Below are 25,035 nucleotides of genomic sequence, written 5' to 3'. Positions count from 1 at the left end.
GAGGTGGGAAATGCTAGCTAGCATTTGGAAAGACGCTCAACTGTCCAAACGTGTTCAATTGTGTCTGCTCTGAGCAGAGGAAAAGGAAAAAAATACTGATTGGTGTGGTTCCATCACTCTAACCATCCCAAAAGTTAGCAGAGCTCGGATGAGCCAGCGCCGCTGGATTTCCTGCCCTTCTCCCCGAATCGCAAAGTTGGGGGGAGAAGAGAAGGTTCTCTTCCCTGAGCCTCCTGCCAGCTTGGCGTTCTGTGCCTACCTGATTTCTGCGAGGGCTCTTCCCGAGAAGGGACCCCGGTTCAGATCGTGTGCACGGGGGCTGAGCTTCCAGGGAAAGAAATGCTCCCAGCCACTGCGCTCAGTGACAGCGGCTCACTTCTGAATGCGGCTGCCTCGGATTTGCAGTATGCTCAGTGCTTCACAATACATGGCTTTCAGCTTTCTCCTAGGCAGAAGGCTCCAGTTCGGGTATCTTGCAACCAATGGGCATCGGTTTAACAGGACTGGGAGTTTTGGCCTAAGAGTCATGGCCCTTGTAGTCAAACCACAAGATCAATGGCTGCCCCTGTTATAGGAGGAAGAGATTTGATGCACACTCCACCCCCAAAATCTTTGTGCGAAAGAACACATAATGAGTATGCACTAAGTGTACACTTTGTCGTCCAGGCTCTAACCTCGGCAAGCGCAGGGCATTTAATTTAATAGGCAGGAAGGCTGGACGCCTGGGGATCTGCCACCTGCACTGTGTATTTAAAGAACCCAGTTCGTCGAACTTGAATAAATCGCTAGAGCCATCAGAGGTTCAAGCTCACTTGCTCAGCTGCCTCTCTAGGCAGAGAAAGGCAAGTTTTTCCAGCTCTGGAAACTCTTAAATGAGAAAGAATGCCATTAAGCCATCTGTGTTATTTCCAAAGATGGTTTATCAAGGCTCCTCAAGTTTCTGGGCTTGCTCTCCTATCTGCTAACTCCACCACCAACCTCAGAAATATTTAACCATATTGGAACAGTTTTGATACTATTTTTTGTAATCTGAACCATCACTGCTAGAAAAAGGTAGGAAGACTACTTATTGGCTATGAGTTCCTCTATCTCGCTCCCCACTCTCTCAGGTCCAAGAGTACCCTGAGTAAGAGATATACAACCCAGGGGAGACGATTAGACAAATGTTATTTACTGAAAATGGTCCAAAACAGAGCCAATGTTTCTATCTGTGATTGGAAGTTCTGGAGATCCAGAATGTATCGTTAGCAGTAATGCTTTATAAAGATTTTATTAAAGTTTGTATTCTAAAGGCATGCTGAAAAGGTCAACCGTTCTAAAAGGGAGTAGCCACAGGGCCTTAGTGGAGAAATTATTTCAGAGAATAGAACAGGACAAGTTAAAATCTGATATTTCTCCTCTTCTCCTCCTCCCCCTCCGCCCCTCCTCCTTCTTATTCTTCTTTTAAGTGAAATTGTTCCCATGGTGCTTTAGAAAAACATCTAAGTGGATTAGTAGGAGGAAGTTGGGCATGGTGCTGAGCTGGTCTCTCCCACCTCCTAGAACACTAGAGGTCAGTGTTGTCCTAATGATACAAAGGTGGGGCTGCCAAATAGCTGTGTTTGTCATTCAGCACATTTACGTATCTGAAAATAGTGAATATTTTGAAGATCCATAAGGTGGGGTGAGGAATGAGGGTGAAATAGATAGAACATACTCTACAGGAATGTGATTTGCGCCTTCTCATGTAGCACCTTTTCTTAAGAGTAAGGAAAAAAATAAATTGTAGAATGGCATTTTCTGTAAATTAATTGAATTATGGTTGATATGTTATAATAATGCTCATAAAACTGAAATGACATGGATTTAAGGCTCGTGCTTATCATTACTGGTACAGCAATAAAACTAATTCTGAACATTTAAAGTGAAACTTTGTGACAATGAGCTTTAGTCTTTCATCAGTGACAGTTTAATTTCCCTATATCCAGTCAGCATTTCAACTGAATGCAGGCTGCTGGCTAAATATTTTGGGGTCAATGTTCTTAAGGAATAATGGTAAATGTTTTTAGTATGCTGAGCAAAATGTGTTAATTCAGTGAACAACAAGATAGCAGCAAAAATTACTTCTGAACTCAGTACATCTTGGTGGTTTTCAGAATCTGTGATACAGAGCCTCTAAGAAAAAACAGTAACATTCCCAGGTTCTTCCAGACTTCCATTGTCCACGCAATTTACCCATTAAATATAGGGCTTTGATTTATCATTTATCTACAATCCATTAACATTTACATGAATATGCTAAGCAAGAGAAATCTCCCTTCAAATAGTCGATTTGTATAAGTTGGTAGATTATTTGGAGACTGTTTTTCAAGATTAATCTTTCTATATTTTGAAATAACATTTTATATCATTTGTGACAGGAGCCTTGAAAATGTGTTATTTACGCAAGATGCTCCATGGTATCTAGGTATAACTGTGAACTTTGTTCAAGTAAAACAACTTTTAATTGTTTCCATTCTTCTAATAATACTTTGTTGTTGTTATTGTCATCTGTAGGATGTTTGCGTGTGTGTGTGTGTGTGTGTGTATGTGTATGTGTTTAATTTTCTCATAATCTGACCAAAATTTGGGCATTTATCTGCGAGGGAAAAATAAATGCTTACCCAATTATAGAATTTTTAATTTTCTAATTAAAATTAAAATTAAGTCAGGTTAGAAGGCCAGCTGGAGTATACATATTATGAATCTGTGCAGAGAACGTAATTACCGACAAGTAATAAAAACCCTGGAAATTCCCCCATTCCGGATTTTCAGGATATTAAATAGCTACAACACTTCCTTTGAGTTTACGCTGAGGGAATTAGTTAATTTCAAACGTAGCTATGATAGGCCAGTGTTAAATGAAAAACCATTTTACATGTAATACCAACTCCTTTGACACAAGAGGAAACGATGTGACTTGGTAGTTGGTTAAAATGAAACCAGGAGTTTGAAATGCTGAGGAGTACTAGCCCTAGTTATGCCACAGCGAAGATGTCAAATGCCTGTCAGGTTATGCAACCTTCCTATGCTCCCAGGCTTGGGTATAAAACAGCAATTGAGATATGGATCTACTCCCAAACAGAACAGCAGTTCAATATTTTACTGAGGAGATCCTTCAGTATTAGGTATGTTGAAAGGCTACTATAATGGGAGAACTTCCATTCAAAAGATAGGAGGAATGCATGGAACACTTATAGGGTCACAATTCACTTTATTTTTAACAATAATAGGGTGCTACATGATTATGAAGAACTTGGATTTTGACCAATAAGTCTCTGAATGATCTCCAATCATCTTATCTGTTTGTTGTTACTTATTAGGTTCACCCAGATAATAGTGAGAAATCAAAAACTCTTTATTCTAGCCCTTTCATCAAGGCAGAGCTTCATCTAAAATATACAATATATCAACCATGTTCATAAAGATCTTCAGATAAAGAGATGCACTATACTTTGACTTATCTGAAGTTTATGCACAAACCCAATCAATAGGTAACATTATAAATAAACAAAGATCAGGCTGATTTTTGCAGCAGGAGAGTATTTGTGGTATACTTTGTTTGGCATTCACAGTCAGTAGAAGTGAAGGAAGCACTATAATGCTCATTTGGAAGAGTCCTAAAGATTTTCCCATGGTTAAATGGGCTTATCTTTGACAATCCACATGAAGTCTCTTCCCTTTCCCTTCACAAAGCCCCTATCTCCAAACTAGATTCATATTTCCACAATTGGAAAATGTAAATGAAAAACTAGACTAGCAGTTTCCCCACAAGGGTTTAGAACTATGAGAAAATTAGTTTCCATAAGAATACCCTCACTCCCCGCTCCTTATTCTCATTCTAATACATGACCATCCTCTAAATTATAGGGGGTTTTCCCTGCTCTTCTTCCCAACTGCCTTGCCTTTCTTAAGTGGGAATCAATTTTCCTTTACTACATTGCTTTACTTTTCAGTGCCCACTTGTTATGAAAAACAGTAATATGATATTGTTTGAAATGTTCCTAAAACCTTTAATTGGTGATCTAAAACCCATTAGCTTATATGCCAGAAGTCTGCTGAAATATGGCTTACATATACAAAGCTAATTATCCTTGCCATATAGGGAGGTGAGGAAAGGGTCTAGTTACCTGAAAGGCCAGAATACAACAGTCATTCATTCAATAGGACTTTGTTTTAAAGCTTCAGTGTACTTGTTTGGAGCCAATAATGACATTTTTAATTCATAAGGAAAGCTGTCTTCATTCATCAAAACTCTGACACTTTCTGGCTGGTGTCCTTGTAAAGGTTATTGACTTATCCTCATGATATTGGTGTATTAAATGCAGGAGTTTGATCAAATGATTATTAAGGTCTTATCTGGTCCTATCTAGTCCTAATGTATTTTTGTCTTTGCTGCTGTTGCCTACTGGTTTTTCCATTTGGATCCTTCTGAAATGATTGTACTCAAAATTGTTAAGCAATTATATTTAGAATAACAATATAATAGGGTTTTAATTCCTACTAACTGCTCTGCACTTTGTATCTCTCACTTCATATACTGCGTCCACATAATTTGGCAAGGCAGCACAGCTAGGTAGACTTTATTAAATCTACTTTACAGATGAGTAAATTTAAGGTTAATAGAAGTTGATAATTTTCCCAGGATCATAAAGCTAAGCAATGAAAAAAATCAGAAATTAGACCTATGTCTATCTTCTCTGAAGACCAGACTCTTTGCATGATATGCAATTAATTCCCATGCATTCACTTAGGGTCTGCGTGTGAGCATCTGTGGAAAGTTGCCTTGGGATCCCTATGGTTAGTCTTTGTAGCACTCTCCTTAGCAAAGGGCATGGAGCAGCAGTTTCCACCAGAGCCAACTTTGGAGTCATACCTTAAAGAAAAACAAACAACCAAACATTTGGAATTTAGATATGAAGCAAGATGCCAAACATCACAATAGTCAAAGATAAGAGGCCTCATATCTGGATGAGCACCAGATGCTTTATTTAACTTAAAACTTGATAAGGAAAAGGCAGAGCCTTGATGAAGACTTGTGACCACACACAACACACACATGCACACACACATAAGAATACAGTGAAATGTACCTCTGTTGGCATCATGTCTTATATGTTTATAGATGTCAGACCAAGCATATTAAGTAAGTAGCAGGTAGGAGCTCCTTTTCCCAGCACAGGGCTTGTCCTGATCTGGTTCTGCCTGATACTGTAAATTTCATCCCCACCACTCCTCCTACATCCCCTAATTTCCAACTTTATAGAGCTCCTTCACACTCCACAAACAAGCCATGCTGTCTCATATCTCCTTGCATTTATTTGCATATGCTGTCTTCTGGGTCTAGAAAACCCCTTCCTATTTTTGTCTTCTCTCACTTTCTCCCAACTCCACACACATACACACACACACGTGCACGCGCACGCCCACACACACACGCAGTTTCCCCAGGCTGGATCAAGTGCTCCTATATATTACTATTATATTTTCATAGCACTCCTTGTAATTCTTCTCTCCCCAAGTAGATGCAAAGTTCCCATATTTTATTTGAATGTCTATATTCAATACCTAAACCTTGAGTAAGAGAATAAATGAATAGTTTCTGAATGAGAATTTTCATTTCTAAAGTAAAATTCTTCTATGGTCCTGCTGCTATAGTCTTTTTAACTTTATTTGCTTTATGCTTATTTTTTGAACTAACAAATATTATTATGGTTTTGGAAATGCCAGGATGTTAGCATGTGGGCTGTTAAGTGAAAGAGTGGAAGTTCGTACCATTCAATTGGATATGGGAGCTGGAGAATGGGCTCCTGCACTTACAGAAGCTTGCATGTTTTCATGACATCATTGCTGACATGATCTTATTTATGTCAAGTGGCCATTTGTTCCTAAAAGAGAAAGCCTCTCCATCCATCTGACCTCAAAGTCCAACTTTGAGCTAATTTTATTAACTTGCTTTTGCAATTTTAGTGACCATTTCCTAGATAGTCTGAAAATATACAAATATATTGCTGTAAAAATCCTTCTTCATGATCTAGGGTTTACTATAAAACGGAAAAGTTTGGATTCTGTTTGAATAGGAAATTACTGGGAATATCTTATTTTATTGCCAATCTACATTACCCCAATAACATTATTCTGAGTCCCCACTGTCATCTTTGTAAGCTGTGGTTGGGAGATTTAAGTTTTAACAGTTTGTGTGTTACTCATTTGAAAATCTTATTGAAGAAATGAGTCCCAACTAAAAGTTCTCTTTTCTAAACTCAAGGTTTTTTTTTTATGAAGCTGGAGAAATAAAGATGAATAAGAAGATATAGTCCATGACCTTAAGGAGCTTTGAACACGGGCAGCCAGAAAAATAAATCTTTAATTAAGTCAAGGTGATAAATGCTATAACAAAGGTAAGCACAGGTGTAACGTCAGGCACAAAATGAGTATCTCAGACATCAAGGCAGACTCTGAGGGAAAGGAAAGCAAGCTAAGCCTTCAGCAAAGTCAGACTCCACTAGCTGGAGAAATGGAGCGAGGCTATTACAGGCTTTCTGCGTGAAGGTATGGGACTGATGTATGTTGTAGTGACTACTCGTGGGAGTGGCTCGTAGGCATAGGGATAGAAGAGGAAACTAGAGAAGGAGGTATGCATGGGAGTCTTTTATTTTTACTGTTAAAGCTATGCAGAGTCATTGAAGGATTGTGCACGTGTAATTAGATGATACATAATCCGATTTTTGTTTTAAAAAAATCGTTGTATGAAGGATAGATTAGAATGGGCCAAGACTATTAGTGAGAAAACCAATTAAGGGTTTATTACAATAACTCAGGTGATAATTAACAAGGGCCTAAAGAAGGAAGTTTCAGAATCTGCAAAGGTTAGAAGAATTAGAAAGAAAATAATGGCCAAGTAAATTCAAAACAGGAATATAAGAGTTAGTAAACTCACAGAAGGCACAGATTTGGGGCTAAAATGTGTTCTATAGCTCTTCCCATTGTTTTTGACAAATGAGAGCTATAGATGCTGGAAAAGGTGCTCTGTTCTCTGAAATGTAGTTCTTCTCTGGGAATTCCAAACGACCATATTCTCAGTGCGGTATATTTCATATTTGCATGACAACATATAGCATATGCTGTCTGTATCCATCATCCTGATGCATTTTTTAGTCTGTAAATTATGCTGGTTTTTGTCAGCAGAGTGAGAACTAGCCATTAAGGAAGGTGTAATTAAATCTCAACATCCCATTTTCGTGTCCTTTCTGCCAGGGAGGTAAACCAGGGATCATTACTACTATCAGTGGTTGCCCTGTGGAAAGAGAAACAAGGGAAGTTGGGTGTGCCACGTTGATTTGCTATCATTGGTAATTGATCTACTGCCATAAATTCCATGTCTCTACATTTCTAATAGCTTTTGTGCATATTCCTGGGGGTTGATTAATGCCATCTGTTCACTGGATCAGCTGAATTGATTGAGTTTAAAGGATGACAACAGTAACGTTGAAGATGGAAAGAAAGTTAAGGGAAATGCCAAAACACCATTCATGATGTATATTATTTTTAACTATCCACCTCCGGAAGCAGAAATATCCCTCTGAAGACAGTACCAGGCAAATAGTAAAAGAAATTTGCCTAACAGGCAGATGCTTGTAGGTGTTAGTCTAGGCCACTATTTGCTGAATCTGTATCTTCAGTTCTCTTTCTCCTTCCCCTCCTCCCTTCCTCTTACTTGTCCTTTCTCTCTTTCCCACTCCTTCTGTCTGTCATGTGGCCATGTATTTTGGGTACTGCCATTGGCTTTTCCCTGAGCTCATGATTGTGTGAAGATGTGAGAGGAAGGGAGAAAAAAGTCTGTTGGATTCCAATGCTGCCTTGCTAAACTACGTGGGCACAATCCCCAAATGTGAAACCTCCCAACGAGACCTATTCTGAGGGCAGGCCTGCCAGGGATCCACCACCCACAGGGCACTTGGGAAAGCCAGCTGGATTCCAACACCCCCACCCATCTGTCTGCAAACAATTCTGCTAACTCCTTTAGTCCCCCAATTCTGTAAATACGGGAAAACGCCTCTCAATTCATAGAGATAAGCCTTAAGACACAGAGCCACCCGGGAGAGAAAATATAGACATATAAATCTATACTGAACTATACTTGACTGAGAGAAACAGACATTTTCCAGAAGAAAAGTTTATAGAAGAGATAGTGCTAGGTACCTGAGGGAGGGGAAGAGAATGTTCTGATTTGGGGAAGGGCAAAGAATAGGAACGTTCAGGATGTCCAAGATAAGTGTTGCCAACTTCCTGACTGTGCCCAGGCCAACCCTCCATATTCCAGCAGGTCGACAATAGGGAGGCGACAAAGGGGAGTGAAAGGGCATGCCCCACACAGTCCTCGTTGGTTTAATTCTCACTCAGGTAATATTTCCTGTGCATACTAATGTGGACCTTGTAGAGTCAGTATGTGTGACATGAGTTACTCTGTATAAAGCCAGCCCTGGTGGTCTAATGGTTAAGGCTCCAGTTCTTTTCCTGGTCAGGGAACCACACCACCAATCTGTCAGTTGTCATACTGTGGTGGCTGTGTGTTGCTGAAAGCTCTACCACCGGTATTTCAAATATCAGCAGGGTCACCCATGGTGGACGCATTTCAGTGGAGCTCCCAGACTAGACAGACCAGGAAGAAGGAGCTGGCCACCCGCTTCTGAAAAAATGTCTGTGAATATGAATAGAAGTGGAGCATTGTCTGATAGAGCGTCGGAAGGTGAGAGGATGACACAAAAAGACCAGTCACGTTTCTGATCTGCTGTTCACAGAGGGGACTAGAAGTCGGAATCGACTCGAAGGCATTAATGACAGCAAATTCTATAAAATGTACATGATGTTGGGCATTCAGTAATCGTACCTGTTATTATAATTACTAATGAACCTCAACATGGATTCTCACAAAATCAGTTTTAATGCAAATTACGGCAGAGACAACTACATTCCCATTATTCTCAAGCAAAGATAGCCACGCTCCCTTTCCCTTCAGCTGGGTAATCAGAAAGCTGGGTGACTGATTGTCAAGGCAAATAGAAACGTGTTCTCGTTTTGAGTCCTCTGTCAGAGGGATGGTGGGCACAATCGGTCTCCACCTGACAGAGAAACGTTCCCATCTGGATTGCTCACTTGATTCCTGGGCTCTGTCATAGTGTGATTACTGCTTCTGGGCCTTGGCCAATGAGCCTGCTTGCTGAAAACCTCACAAAGGGAGCCTCATAAGAGAGTAGAGACAAGAGCTTGCTCTAGAACAGTAAGGAGCACATCCCCTCCAGAACACTGAGCAGGCCCTCGCAGAAGACGTCAGCATTATGGGGAAGTATCCTTGAACAGACCTTGAGGAAGGTCAGTGAACCTGGGCAGCAGTCTGGGTGAAAGGTTGCCAATAACCTAGGCCCTCTCATGGCAGGAGACTCAGGCAGATGGAGGTAAAATCAGAAGGTTGGGAGAGCTGCCCTTTTCTTCTGTGTACTGTTGAAACCTACTTTTGGTGGGCAAATAGTAGAAATGTTCTTTTGTTCTTGTTAATGGTGGGTTAAAAATCAGGTGCTGGTACAATGATTGGTGAACTGTAAATTCCTATTCCACCTTCAAGTGTATCATTCATTGATTCATTCATTTATTCAGAACCTATTTATGAAATGTCTACTGTCCATTAATTTGTCTGTGCATTAATGAAAGCCTATTGTTCATTGAAAATATGAAAACAGATGATGAGGAGAAGGATTAGAGTTGCTGGCCACATAGTTGCAGAGGCAACAACAGCAAAAGATAACAGGATCTCTTCAAAACAAAGCCATGGCACCGTGGCCCCTCCACTCTCTTCTCCTTTTTTTTCTTTTTTTTTTGAGAAAGATTAGCCCTCAGCTAACATCTGCTGCCAACCCTCCTCTTTTTGCTGAGGAAGACTGGCCCTGAGCTAACATCCGTGCCTATCTTCCTCTACTTTATATGTGGGACACCTGCCACAGCATGGCTTGCCAAGCGGTGCCGTGTCAGCACCCAGGATCTGAAATGGCAAACCCCGGGCTGCCAAAGCAGAATGTGCAAACCTAACAGCTGCACCATCGGGCCAGCCCCTATTCTTGCTCAATTTATTAAGCATCTCTTTCCTTTTCCTGCCTTTTCTCCCTGCCTCCTTATCTTCAGCTCTTCAGAGTTGCTCTAATTTGCCTTCTTGCTAATGCTCCCTCCTTTGCTTTCCTCTTGCCTCCTCCCTCCCTTTCCCTGTCTTTTTTCCTCTTCCTCTCCTTCTTCCCCATCTCTCTCCTTTCTAACTCCATGCCTTCGCTCTGCCTGTTTCAAGTAACATTCATGAAATGACTTGTTTTTATGTGTTATGGCTAAAGCTAATGCTTTTCAAACTTTTCCATTGAAGTGCTGCTGACCAGAAAGAAAGAGTGTGTGAGAACCCGGGGGAATCTGAGAGCTCAGCTTCAGGTGGCCACTGAAGCATGTAATTTCTTGAATGTTGTCTTAAACACTAAGGCAAATTTGCATTCTGCTCCATATTATATCCATGTTTATATTACGATAAAAAAATATTTTCCCAAAATCTCCAATTAAAAATTGATGAGCAAATTTGAATTGCTGAACCCATGGCAGAAGGCCACATACACACAGGGGCACGGGCCTAAGCTTTTTGGCTCTTGCTCCCTATTTATGCCTTGCAGGATTCTTATATGAAAGAGAAGAAGTGCCTGTCTCTCTTCTCATTTTGGGACAACGGATAGCTTCATTTCTCATCAACTGTGACTGGTCTGTGAGCTGCAGATTATGATTAATTAATTATGGGAGGTGAGGGGCTTATCTATTCACAGGAGGAAAGGAAACCCAGGAGCCTCCCTTAGTGCACAGAGATGGAGCTTTTGGAGGAGCTGTGGGGAAGAAGTCTGCTCAGACCCCTCCAAGTCTGTGTGGCCCCTTCCTGCAGTCACCTGGCCATGTGCCTCCACATCCGTGGGGTTTACCTTTGAGTCAACGAGCTCTGCCTGGTTACAGGATTGAGGTCAACGAGGGCACATTCTTTCTGATTAGAGACAGGCTGAGCTCGCCAGGATATTAAGAGAGAGATTAATGCCTCTCATTCTACGAGAATCAGGAACCTTTTGACACTATCAAAAGAAATGAAACCAGCAGATTGTAATGTTGGAACACTGAAGATGAGAGAAAAGTTAAGTGTGTGTTTCTTCGTAGGCAGGGCTTCAAACCTCCACCATATGCCAGGGGTGTGCCTGCTGAGGTCTCCTTCAGTTCCTCGCCGCAGTCCTGTGGAACAGTTGTTCTCCCCCATTCTAGAGTGAGCATGTGCTGGCTTGGATGGTTAGGCGACTTACCCAAGATCAAATAGCCATTAGATGACCACACTGGGATTATAATCCACATCTCCCTGACTCCAAAGTTCATACTTTTTTTCACTCTGCCTGCTGTTTTGTTGAACCCGAAGCTAAGACTGAGCTATTCTTAAACTTGAGGAGACGTTCAACCTTGCAGAGTCGGGACTCTTCCTACTCCAGGGTGAGAAAACCCTCATCAGTCTAGACCCAAAGATTCCTCCCCATTGTGCAGGGCATCTTCTTCTAACTGTACAAGCAGTCCTTTCCCATATCTAGAAGTCTCTGTGACAAACAGTTCCTAACTATTTGTAAAAATAGGTCTAACTCTTTGTAAAAGTTGGTTGTAGTACTCATTAAATCTTGTGCCATTGACTCTCTGTGGCAAGGCTCCATGCCTATTACGGATGACCTTGTGCCATCCATGATCAGTGCTCACTGTTATCGTCTGTTCCTGTGTCACACTCCCTAGAGACCTTCCTCACAAAGTATGGTATTTTCATCACTACATCATAGTGCATCACTCCTAGACTTTGTTAGATGTTCTGGGTTTTTTGTTTGTTTATGTTGCTGCTAATACGAAAAACCCCATTTGTGATACTTAGATCACAGATTCAAACAAGGCAAGGACTGGATGGAATTTATATCTGTTCTCCATCTTCAGCTGCAGACTTCATCCTAAACCCAGACTGTAACTTCCTTTCATCCTGTGGGGATAGATGGGAGGATGGTTTTAACAACTGCATACCCAGCACCGTTATTCTTCACTGCAGACTAAGTGCAGTGATGAGCACCTGCCTTGCCAGCCTCAGAGTCTGCTTGACAGAGGATGACTAGCACATGTGTGAACTTCTTTTCATCACAAGCTGCATGGAAAGCCAGACCAGGGAATTCTTTGCTTTCTTCTCCAGCTGTCTTGGGTTTGTCCCTTCAATCTGGGCTTTTGCTTCGCTTAGTTGTGAGGTCTGTCTTTGTGTCTCCTTTGTCCTGTTTTTCAGTTGTATTCTTATTTCAGTGGACATTCTTGCTTGGATTTAGAGAGGGTAGGCAATTTGTCTGATGTCCAGCGCCCTCTCAGCCCTACCTCTTTTCCTCTGTCAGTGGCTGCTATCGGGAAAGGACACGGAGAGTCCTGAAGTAGTTCACACTGAGGCAATTAATAAATGCTGTGTTCTAGCTCTCAACAAGTGTTAATGTTTCAAGGAATAAGGCCTTAAATATTTGAACTTATTTTAGAAGCAGAACATTTTGGTATCCAAAGTGAAATTTTATATAGAATTTTAATATGTAAAATAAATTACAAGCTTGCTGCTTTGAGGACAGAGGGAGAAGAGGAGCAGAATCCCACCACCCAGCCTGCTCTTCTCTCCCTGCTTCTTCATGGAAGTACTGTGTGAACTTCTGCAGTATCCTTAATTGCGGGAGTCTTTAAGTTTATCATTTTGTGCAAAAGTGACTAGGTATATGAGGGTTTTGAGGAAAGATGGGAATGGTGGTCTGAATGGTGGCCAACACTTGGCTGATGTGAAGCGGGAAGGCCAGCCAGGGTGCTTGCCGACTGTGTCTGTTTGCATCAGTCGAGGACCTGCTGTTGAGGTTGTTAAATATTTTGACTATTACCTCTGCCCAGATGCCTATTTTCAGCCCTTTGAAAATTGTTCTTTGTTTTTCTTGTTGCAATTTTATATAAGTCTCAGGGCAAGGGTTATTGGCATACTGATTTGAAATCTTACTAGCTTGTCAAAGGAAGGTTTCCTCATTTTGATCTCCTTCGTTAACGGTCAATAGCTGTTCTTATTCTGGAGAAAAATTACTTTGTGTAGGCCCTCGAATTATCCACCTCCTTCCAAGATAAGCCCTTGGTACCTCCTCAAAAGAAGAGATTTCACGTTAGCCACACAGTGAATGGCAAAATAACTACTTGATAATTGAGTTAAAGCGTAGACAGTTTGGGTGAAACCCAAGTACAGAGAGAAAATCTGGATTAGGGACAGGATAGGGGCAAACCCTGAATCTTGGCACACAGTTCAGTGCTTTGCTCCAAATCTCATGCCTCTGTCTCCTAACCGTTGTGAGAGAAAAGAACCTTTGGCCTCCATCAGTGAGGCCCTCTCATGCTCCCTGATGTTAATTAATGTGATGAGAAGTGGTGAAAGTATACAAATGAAATAAAATTGTTGAATATGGGATTCAGTCTTGGTTTCTGCTTCTAGCTGGTCTGTTAATTGTAATCACAAGCTTGAGTGTTTGCTTAGAGAGCCATTCATTAGAAAATCACATTGCATTTAAATCTACACTGCACTCATATATGAAAATAAACCCCTGCATGAACTCCAAATGCTCTTCTCTGCATTCATAATAGGATTTAATATAATAAATAATTAAAGATAATGTATATATACATACATGCACATATATATTATATATTTGAGTCATTATTGTTTTTTTCATGGCTAATATACCAGGTAGAATTTTACATGTGTATACACTCTGCGTGAATCGCTTATTCCAGTAAATGTCAAAATTCATTATCCCCCAAGGTCAATATTGACTTGGGTGTCACCTTTGTGAATATTTACCTCTCTAGATAATGAATTGAAGTGAGCATTTGGATGGAAATTAACATCTATTTATTTTCTGAAATTGAATGTGTTTGGCCAAGAGGATGGATAAATGCTGTTGGGAGGTGTGCAGACATGTTCCACTATGGCTGCTCCGTTTCAGGGTGGTGGTCAATAAGCATCTTTTGCATTCTGATTTACTGTGGTTCTTTTTTGATAGCTCTTTCACATAGTTCTTTTACCTAATGGACAGAATGCAAAACCTCAAATATATTCAGCTTGACATTTCAGTAACATAATCAGGAGATAATGATACTTGAGCATGTGGATAATAAGTGTACATGGGATTAACGAGCACCTTGGCCTTGGAATTTATTTAGGCCCAGATCCTGTTATCTGAGAAACACAAAGCACCTTCAGCAATGATCTAATTAAATGAAGAATACAGGAAGAGACATAAAATTACAAAGTGCTTCCTTTGGTTTTGAAGTATTGATTTGTTATTTTGAAATAACCGTATGGCATGTCATGTGTTTTTGAGACATGTCTCTGTGTGTGTGTGTGTGTGTATTTGTTACAGTGCTTCTTTATTAGCAAAAGTCAGTACTACAGGTTAATGCATCTTTTAATATATCAAGCCAGGTTGAAATTCCTTCTAAAATTGTGAATCTACAATAGAAATATGTCTTGTAATTCTTATCATCACTGTTTTGTTAATTTTGCATACTGAGCAACTATCTATCTATATACTGATTAATGTTCTGGCATAAAATGAACCGATAAGACATTTAGGTAGAAATATAATTGTTACAGGTACTGTGTGCTGTTATACATGTATGGAATATATACATGCTTTTCTATACAAATATTCACACATACTACATTCTTGGTTTTTTCCTTTATAAATGAGATGGATTAGTTTAGCTGTCATGTCAGCAATTCTTTTCCAGCCATTAATGGTCTGATAAAAGACCCAGACTTAGGAAAGAATATCATAATTAAGCACAGACTGTGGCTTAGTAGTCAAGGGAATAAACCCCTGAGAAAATTCATTAGTAAAGTTAATCCAAGAAACATGTGAACAGGTGAAACAAAATCAATTCAAGGGGAGAATGTATAACTCTATTGATGTTCTCACCTTTGTTGATATATTGTTTAGGATAAAGATATCTACGTTTTCTGCATAAACATCAATTTTTATTGGTAAATTCAATTTGACTTATAGGGTTCCTATAGCTAAGTGTTTTGTGGCTTCATTGGGGAAATGATGTCATTTTGTGTGTGGGGAAATAAAAATACATCACCTGATGGCCAGTGAAAGTCTCATTTCACACACCATCCAATTCTCATCCCGTATTAGAAACTAAAGCCAGGTCGGCACCTCTGCTTTTTTGTACTAGGAAGGTTTTATTCCTAGAAGAAGCCAAAGGCATTGGGAGGTTTCTTTGTCCGTCGTTTACATGTGCAGTACACATATGCCTACACAGCACACGTATGCACTCGCTGCCGATTAACTTAGTTTGTGTTTCTCTTTTAAAAGAAATTAAACCTGTAGTATTGGATTAATAGTTCTCAGCTGGAAGTGATTTTGCCTCAGGGGACATTTGGCAAAGTTTGGAGACGTTTTCAGTTGTCACAACTTGGGGCTTGCTCCTGACCCCTAGTGGGTAGAGGCCAGGGATGGTATAGGCATCCAACAACGCACAGGAATGCACTCCACAACAGGTAATTATCTGGCCCCAAATGTCAAGATAGCCAAAGCCTGAGAGACTCTGTTTAGATCTGTCAGTCATTGATGGATCATCACGTCTTAATTGAAAGAAAACAAAAATCAACCAAACAAACAAAACACACACAAAAAGCCTTTCTTCTAACGTCTAGTCCTGTAGAAAGATCCTTAGAATTGAGGAAGAAATAAATCCTGGTCCTTGATTTTGCCACTTACTGGCTTTGTGCCTTTGTGCTCATCATTCCACATTTTTCTCAAAAGAGGGTGACGATATCTGCCCTGACTATCTGCTATTCTGAATGACGAATGAGTTAAATGTCTTTGGAGAAGCTGTACACATGTATTTTTGATATAATGATATTTATTGTAATTTTTATTATTTGGGAGAGTCATGAATGGGCTGTCCTGTCCCCATAGACTTTAGGCAAACCAGGGATAACAAGGGTGATGTGGGCACAATGTGAGGTGGGACCCAGGGTACGTATCCTGGACCAGGAACTGCAAAGGTAAATTTCATACCATTTTCCAGTTGGTTCAACTTTCAGTCTTATCTTGAAAATAATCTGATCAGGGCACTTTTTGCAGAGTGCCACATGTTGTCATGCAATAGCTAAAGTCTGTTTTATATTAAAGCATTTTCTAACATTTTGTCATTTTTTTCTTTTTATAGGCCCCCTCTAGCACACATATATATTTGAGAAGTTCTGGGATGAAATTAATGGTGCCAAAGTGGCCTGTGCAAGAGCTTCTGAGGTGACATAGCTACATGGCTCAGGAAAGGCCATGGACCAAACCAATCTATTCCGATGACATTTTCTACCTCATTTAGCAGCTCAAAGATCAGTTAGATAAGGATCTTGGCTTTGATCGCTTATCTGCTCCAATCCAATCTTCAATTTTTAAAGTCAATTAGAGCAGAAATACAGCCTTTAGTTTGTCTTTTCAGTGGAAATGGGAAGGTTGGCCTTGGCCTCTAGTGGATTTCTGCCTTTTGAAAAAGGCAGGTTGTAAAAGTCAGAGGCTGAAGAGATAGAAAAGGCACCTTTGAAGTTATGTAGTCCAGCCATAGCCTACGTAACGTATGTAGATCTCCACATTTCCTGAAAGCGTTCCAGACGGTTGGCTATACCATCCTACTTCTTCTAAGTGTAGAAAAAGAACTTAATAGGACAGCTTACTTTCTTCCACAAAAATTAAAATTAATGGGGCATCCTTCCTTCCACTGCACCCATCCGCCTTCAAGTACTACCAAACCACTCCCCGTACCTCAGCTCAGTGGACATCTCAAACCAAGGATCTTCCTTTATCAACATGATTTTTCTGAAAATACCTAAGACAGCAACCCCATTTCTCTTGGTCTTTTTATCTCTTCTTTTCCTTTGTTTTTCCTACCACTTGGTTCCCCCTCCTTGAACTTCCCACCATCATATTCTCTTATTCTATACATATTCTACTTTGTCAATACTGTACTTACAATATAATGTCCAAATAGAATGCAATCATTCCTCTAGATTTGTCCCTACTGACCTGTGGGGTCTACAAGGTGATGGCCATAAGGAAACCTGGGCTGCAGAGGAGATTCAGGAAGGTTTTACAACAAGATAAACCTTTTAGTATAAATGAATCAAGCTAGAGAACACAAAGGAGCTGTGTTGTCTAAAGGCCATTGTTGGCTCTCTTTTCTCCCACTCACTGTTTTCACTTAATTAGCCCTCAAGTGATATAAATGGTTCTCCTCACTTTGCTCAAGGATATTTTGCAAAATTTTATCTTGGTGGGGTTCTCCTAAATTGAGTGAACTACGAACTCTCCTCTTGCCTCTATCTATACAGGTCTTCCCCAAGGTCCAGTTCTAGTTCTCTCTTCTCTAGTCTTAATTACTATTGCTTTCCTCCAAACCCTTAAAACCTATACAATACGTCTTACATCTTTACGCTCTTAATTATATACTGCCTTTTATTGGCCTCTATTTTTCTTTTCATTCAGAATTTGTCTAATTGCGATTTAATGGGAGGAATTACATTTTATATAGTCTCTGTTTACAGTGACTATGTAGTAGCTACCATTATTGATTGTGTACTGAGTGCCAGGCCTTATCATTGACATACGTTACTATTGATCTGCCCTCAACCCTATGTGGTTAATATTTCTTAAGAAATTTAGGTTTAGAGAGGGTCAGTAATTTTGCCAAGTCCGTACAACTATTAAGCAGTTGACCTGAGATCCGAACTTGGTCTCTGATTCCAAAGCACTATGCTCTTTCCACTGAGGGGAGAATTTTAGACCATGGCTAGGAGCTGAGCTCCTAACAGTTTCACAATTTATCATTCTGATTGATTGCAGGAAATCATATCTCATTTTACAAATATTTTCTGAGTGCCAGTTTTAAACTAGGAACTGATTTTGGTGAAAAAACACATTCAACTTCTGAATATAAGCCGTGGCTACACTCACAGTGAAAAGAACCCCACCAGCCTAGGGTTCCACCTTCCCAAGGCCATCCTTACTGAGAGGATGGTTTGTATTGGCCCCTAGTCAGTAGTCCCCCTCTGTGCTTCTACTTTTGCTTAAATTTTTCATAAATCCCTATGGTTGTTCATATCTCCTCAACTGTCAGGATGATAGATGCTGTGAAATGATCACAGTGTGTTTGGGGACACATCATTTTGGTGACCTCATCTCTGAACCCAAGATTTTCAATTGTAGCTTTAGAACTTCCCCCACCATAGAAGGAAGCAATGATAATAAGGAAACACATGCAAGTGCACACACGCACACGCACACACATCAATTTAAAAAAGCCCATCTTCCTAGAGCACCAATTTAATTCAAAGGTTAGGAAATGCACATTATTTTAATATTAAAGAAAATGCAGACATGTTCTCGAGTAGAATATAAAATCTCATAGAAATTTAAAGTGAATCATGAGATTTCAAACATGTCTCTGGCTTCAAAATGTGTACCCAGAAGTTCAAATTTAATGCGATCACTCTTCTCTGACTTAGGGACCGCTCAGGAAAAAAACTTTATAAAGAGTATCCCTGAATCAGTTTCTAGGGGCTGACATTGAGCCTTTCAGCTTGGCCTCCAGTTGAAAGCTTTCTCCAAACATTTTTTTTTTTCTTAAAGACAGAGGGACTAGATTATTATAACACAAAATGATGTTATGAAAGTGTGTACCTTATTTCTCCAACTCTCTGATAAAAAGGGACTATGTGGGAAATGGTAATATTAATACTTTCTTTTTATTTTAATACTAATTTTTAGACATATCTCCACTACTGGCCTTTTTGTGTTGGGAAAGAAAGTAGAATTAAGTGATATTGACAGAAGGTCCATTCCTCTGTCCCGCTCCCCACCTATCTCAGCCTTCTCACAGGAAGTCCTGTGTGGACTCTGCTTTAGGACTCTTAATGATTTACATTTTGTGTTAAGGAGATGCTGTGAATCCCCTGAAATTGTGCACAAATAGCTGTGTATGTATGTGCATCTATACGTGTTTCTTGGATAAATGTCTTATATTTCACCTGGTTTTCAAAACATGTCCATGACCCAGAAATGATGAAGAGAGAAAGGCACTGAGAGCCTCATTACCCTGCATGTCCTCAGGGAGGGAGTGAGGGAGGGGAAGTTCTTATTCCAGATGCCAGTGATAGTGATTTTTACCTAAGTGTGCCTGAGCAGCATGTTCTTTCACAGCTCCCGACAGGGTGAGTGTGAGCTATAGGGGACTGAGGGGAGTGAGAAAGAGCCCCTCAAAAGGTAAAAGTCGTCTAGAAAATAAAAGACAAGGACAGGAAAGGGAAACTTTGGAAATTTCACAATTTTGCCAGTGGCCGATATGCACATCGCAAACAAGCTGGAATTAATACAGATGAACATTTTTATTACAAAGAATAGAGATTTTTTAAAAAAATTATTCAGCACCTGTCTCTTTGTCCTTTCCAATCCCTCCCCTGCCATCCCTTCACAAAAGAGAAAAAGACAGACAAGAACAGCTTAATATCTAGAATTTGCAAGTCCATGAATATCCACCTGAAAACAGCTGCCCCCCCACTGAGAAACCACTTAACCTTAATCATTTTCCATTGCATCAGAAGGAATATGGCTGAGGTATCCATTTTTCCTTCAAATGTCAGGTGCCCACAGCAATTAACTAATCACACTCCTACCAGGTCAAGTTACAGGATGAGGTCCATTTCATACAAGAAAAGAAGACAATTGGGTTGTTAATGCTGAGCGGGCTTGCTAGAGAGAGACAGATGAAAAGGGATTTCACAACAGGCAAAGGCTCCACTGGAGTGCCTTGATAGCCCCTGAGTAATCTTGCTCCTGGTACAGAGGAAGCCAGGAAATGAGGGTGAGGTTGGGCTGAAAAGTGAGATCTAGCCTTGGGCACACATTTTTTTTTTTATTAGTTTAATACTGGAATGGCCTTTAAAATCCCCAATGTGAGAGATTTCTTTGAAATCACAAAAATCCCTAAGACTGAGCTTGAGTGAGCAGCTTGTTCAAATTGTCTTTCCTCAGTATCCACTGTGCCTCAAGAATTGAGTACTTAGTATGTGACAGCAATAATAAGAACAAGAAAAATGACGAGGAAGCCCTAACGTTTATGGAACACTTACTACAGGCCAGAAACAATTTCGTTATTTATATCTATTAGCACATTTAATCTTCATAATAACTCTAAGTATTATGTTGTAAGTAAGTTGTTGAACTCTGACAAGTATATGTTGAACTCTAGGTTTACAGATAAGGAAACATAGTCACTGCGAGGTAAAATCACTTGCCAAGGAGTCTGGCTCCAGGGCCCACAGTCTTCATGTGGAAGGTTGGTGTTATGATCCTTATTTGACAAAGTATTACCAAAGAAGGTTCATTTTCACCCATTGCCCAGAAAGCCAAACACTGAGATGATGAGATTACAGTAGAGAGAGGGTTTAATTACAAGGCAGCCAAGTGAGGAAGGGGGAGAATGAGTCTCAAATCTGCTTTCCTGAAAATGGAGTAAGGTGGGCAAGGTGGCCTGAAATGTGGAAATGGATGATTGGAGATGAGGAGAGGTGAGGTAGTTGATGATCTGTGCAAGTGTAGTCAGACTTCTTGCCCCTTCATAGGACACATGTTCACAAAATGGTGGTATTAGCATGATCTAAAGATGGAGTTTTTAGTGTCTTGATGTCAAAAGGTGGCTTATAGGACATCTGTGTGGGCCCAATTGATGGGTTGGTGGTCTCACCCAGCCTGAAGTGGACAAGGGGTTCTAATTCCTGGAAAACAGCTCAAACTCCCATTACCGTGGTGACCCAGGCTCCAGGGAGATGTTATCTGTAGGAACCTAGTGGAAGTCAGATAGCATATTGCCTAAACAGCACAGTTAACAATGGGTGGCTAAACAGGAAAAAGCTATAATCAGGAATTGCAAAAAGGCAAAAAAATTTAGTTTCTAGCTAACTAATCATCAATGTCTAACTGTTTGCCGGTTTCAAAAGGAGAAAATGTGACTGGATCAGGTGAAGAAACTTCCCAAGGTTTATCACTGGCAAACACAGAGCTTGGCTTTGACCTAGGTCTGTCTGACTGCACATGCTTCTTCCCATTCAACATCCCTTCCTATGCCCTGCATCTTTCATATTATTATATTGGAATTCACTCAAAGGCAATACTTACTTCCTAACTCTGGTGCCTGAACCCAATCAAGTGGAAAGGCTGTAGCTCAACTGGGCTTTATTAAGCCTATCACTGAAATACTCCATGCCTCATTCCATTGCCGTTTCCATGCCTCATTCCATTGCCCTCAGCATCACCACTGTTTCATTTTCTCCTGGGTCCCTGGTATGCAAGTACAGTCAATGACTCATCTATAAAAGGTATAAGATTTAGGCTCCTTACTTAGAAGTGTGAAGTCTTCCACAAGCCAGCCTCTCTCTCCCTTTTCAGCCATATCTTCCTATGTACTCTCTATTTCCTGACCACCTATTGTGTGCAGTCAGTATACAATAGTGGTAAAGAGCCAGCCCTTGCCTTAGGACACTGTAAGGAGAGGAAAAATAATTTACCTCTACCCTTCTGCATTCTTGGGTGAGATCTCCCTATAATAAGAGACAGATTAACAGGAGGAAAACAAACAGAAGTTTAATGGCATGTATACCTTCTGTATACATGGGAGATACCCAGGAAAACTGAGGAACTCACCAAAATGGCCCAAGCCTTCACCTTAAATACTTTCTTCAGCTAAAGACAAAAGTAAGATGTTGGAGGTAGGAGGAGGCCAATTATGGGAGGTTACCAGGAAAAGCATTGTAAACAAGGGTAACTTATTATGCAGATTTCAGTCCTTGCCTTCTCTATTGATAAGAATATCTTATCACATTTACAAAAGAAGATTTCTCTTATAAATGTAAATGTCTCTTGCAAGAGGGTAACTTCTGCTCGGTTTTCAGAACTTCTCTGTGTCTGCTACTTCTTAAAATTAACCAGCTCATGATAATCCTTATGCCAGAGGCATATTTTGGGGTGGCATACTCTGTGCCCCCTCAACACTTAGAGGCCAGGATCAGAGAGGTCCATGGAGCAGTTTTTCTGATGCTGTCATTGTTTTCATACTGTTCCTTTTCCCAGCATCTAGTGTGCATGCACGTGCACACACATGCACACACACACACAAACACAGGACTTCTCCTTTGCTTTTCTCAGCCATAGCCATTCCCAAGCCTATGCTGAACACTCCATTTCTCTCTCTCATACAGTGCTGTTTCTCTGTGGCACTAATGTGTTCTTCTGTCTGTATTCGCAGTTTTCTTGTCATGCATGTCTCTAATCTTCCCTCAGTAGATTGTCCCCTGAAGCTCCAGCCACTTCTTACCCATCTTTATAGTAGTAGTAATTGGTTCCCATTAAACTAGCCACATGGTGTAGTGAAGGCATGCTTTGGAGTGTCAGATCTGGGATCAAATCTTAGCTCTATCCTAGAATGATAACCTTGGGAGACATCTTAATTACCCTTTCTCCTATGAGTAAAAATGAGAATTTTTCCCCCTCATATTTATTGAGCACATTCCTGCCAGATTCAGTACTCACATGTCATTTAATGGTTGGCCTTTTGTTTTTCTCTGTGTTTACTCAGTGCTCAATAGAGAGTTTTATTGGTTCTTCCTAAGGTGTTAACTGAGAATTAATATCGTCATATTCTTGTTTGCCTCTAATGTTTGTTCAGGGGTGTGTTAGCTGAGTGGGAGGAGTCTATGGACATCTAACGGGTAACTGTAGACTTCCTTAAATTATTTGCAAAATTATTTGAGTGTCCTATTGCATTCATCATACTTTCAAAAGGGTACAAGTTCAAAACTGACAAGGTCGATAAGACTTTATCATTTTTGTTTGTAAATATATTCTGTTTTTAGACAGCCTTTTATTCCCCTTTAACCAGATTCACCTAGACAGAAGGGTTGGCAATATACATATGCAGACAGGGAGATGATGATGAATTGCAAAGTCACGGTTATTTGGGTCCCCCAAGAACGTGAACCATTTTGCATGGCCTAGTAAGCCTACGGCAGAAATTGAACATAGTGTTCTTAGAGCATGTCACTAAGGCAAATATTTATGCATATTTATTGCTATGGGCATTATGCAAGATGTTGGGTTACATCAAATAAAAATTTTTTTTACTTTGATGGCAGAATTTCTTCAAGTTTTTTTAAATTGAGGTATAATTGACATATAACATCATATTTGTTTCAGGTGTACAACATAATGATTAGATATTTGTATACATTGCAAAGTGATCATCACAATCAGGCTAGTTAACATCCATCACCGTACGAGTTACAAATTTCTTTTTTCTTATCATGAGAACATTTAAGATCTACCCTCTTAGCAACTTTCCAATATGCAATGCTGTATTACTGACGATAGTCACCATGCTGTACATGACATTCCCATGACTTAGAAATAACTGGAAGTTTGTACCTTTTGACCCAGTTCACCCATTTCACCCACCCCCCACCCGCTGCCTGTAGCAACCACCAATCTGTTCTCTGTATCTATGAGCTTGTTTACGTGCCTGTGTGTGTTGTTTGTTTAGATTCTCCATATAAGTGAGATCACATGGTATTTGTTTTTTTCTGTCCTACTTATTTCACTTAGCATAATGCCCTCAAGGTCCATCATGTCACAAATGGCAAGGTTTCATTTTTTTTTATGGTGTAATAATCTTCCATTGTATGTATATATATATATACCTCTCCAAGCTTTCCATATACTAATGTGCAAGGGAGAATCCCTAAATCAGAAAGAGAGCAGTGTTTACCCCGTTTGTTAGCCATGCATCTCATTTACCAGGGTTGCTGCTGTGCAGAGATCACTTTGGGAAACACTGATTGGAGGGTTTTTTGATTTATCACCGTCACTGTCCCTGTGATCTCCTTTCTCTGTGCCACTATGAGCCTCTGGGTTTCTGTATTCTCATTCCCTTTGATTGTCCTGCAGTGACATGGAAGGGATGGTAGTAGAAAGCTTATTGTCATCAAGGAGCCCTCGTCTTGCTCTTTGGTCTTTGGAGGCAAACAATGCAAAGATTCAGGAAGACATGGTACCTTATTTGCATTTCATGAGATAAGCAGAGGTGTTGGGAGTTCAAGTCTAAATCTTAAGGCTAATGTTCTTCCAAAGATGCTTCTGGTGTTTCTTTTCAACTGAACAGTCGAAAGTTTGGTGTATAATTTTCACTTTTCAAGGTATAGTCCTGTGTTTTTCAAACCAAAATAAAATTGTCAGGGAAGCTGTACTTCCTGTTAGAGGAAAAGAATAATAAAACATACTAACTTACAGATGAGTTGAATCTGAGTTACAATACAGGCTTTCTCATGTTCACTAGCCTGGGGCCTCCCTGAGCTTCAGTTTCCTCATCTGTAAAATGATAATAATGATATCTACCCCTTATGAATAAGGAGAGGGTTAAAGGAGCTACCTTTTATGTTATACTGTAGAATAGTGCTTAACATCCAATTTGTGGTCACTCAATGATAGATATGCTTGGCCTAAAGTCTGTGGGCTTAACCACCCGGCTACACTGCCTTTCTTTGGTTGATATTTTTAATATAACTGTGATTCAGAATAAAGAGAAAACTGGATTTTTTAAGGAAGGTCTCAGAAAGGAAAGTGAGTTGGGGGTGACAATGATAAGTAACTGCGCTTCTGGATTTTCTGGGGCTGTCCTGGCATCACATTCCCTCACGCACGTGGTCGTTTTCTGTGTGTCCTTGCCTGTGTGTGCTGCTCCTTCCCTGATGTGGGGCCTTTGACACATTGAGCAGTTTCAGACACCTAGTTTCTCTCAGATTTCAGGACATAGCTCTGTACT

The 25,035-nt window shown here is 40.2% G+C and overlaps 1 protein-coding gene across 2 annotated transcripts in view; it reads left to right on the top strand.

The window, feature by feature from the left end:
- The window catches only part of CNTNAP5 (contactin associated protein family member 5), a 775,716-nt gene that overhangs the window by 533 nt on the left and 750,148 nt on the right, over positions 1-25,035 (top strand). The window lies entirely within an intron of this gene.

This window comes from Equus caballus, chromosome 18 (assembly GCF_041296265.1).
Source record: "Equus caballus isolate H_3958 breed thoroughbred chromosome 18, TB-T2T, whole genome shotgun sequence".
Classification (NCBI taxonomy): domain Eukaryota; kingdom Metazoa; phylum Chordata; class Mammalia; order Perissodactyla; family Equidae; genus Equus; species Equus caballus.
Note: the sequence above shows the minus strand (reverse complement) of the source record. Positions and strands in the feature narration are given on the sequence as shown.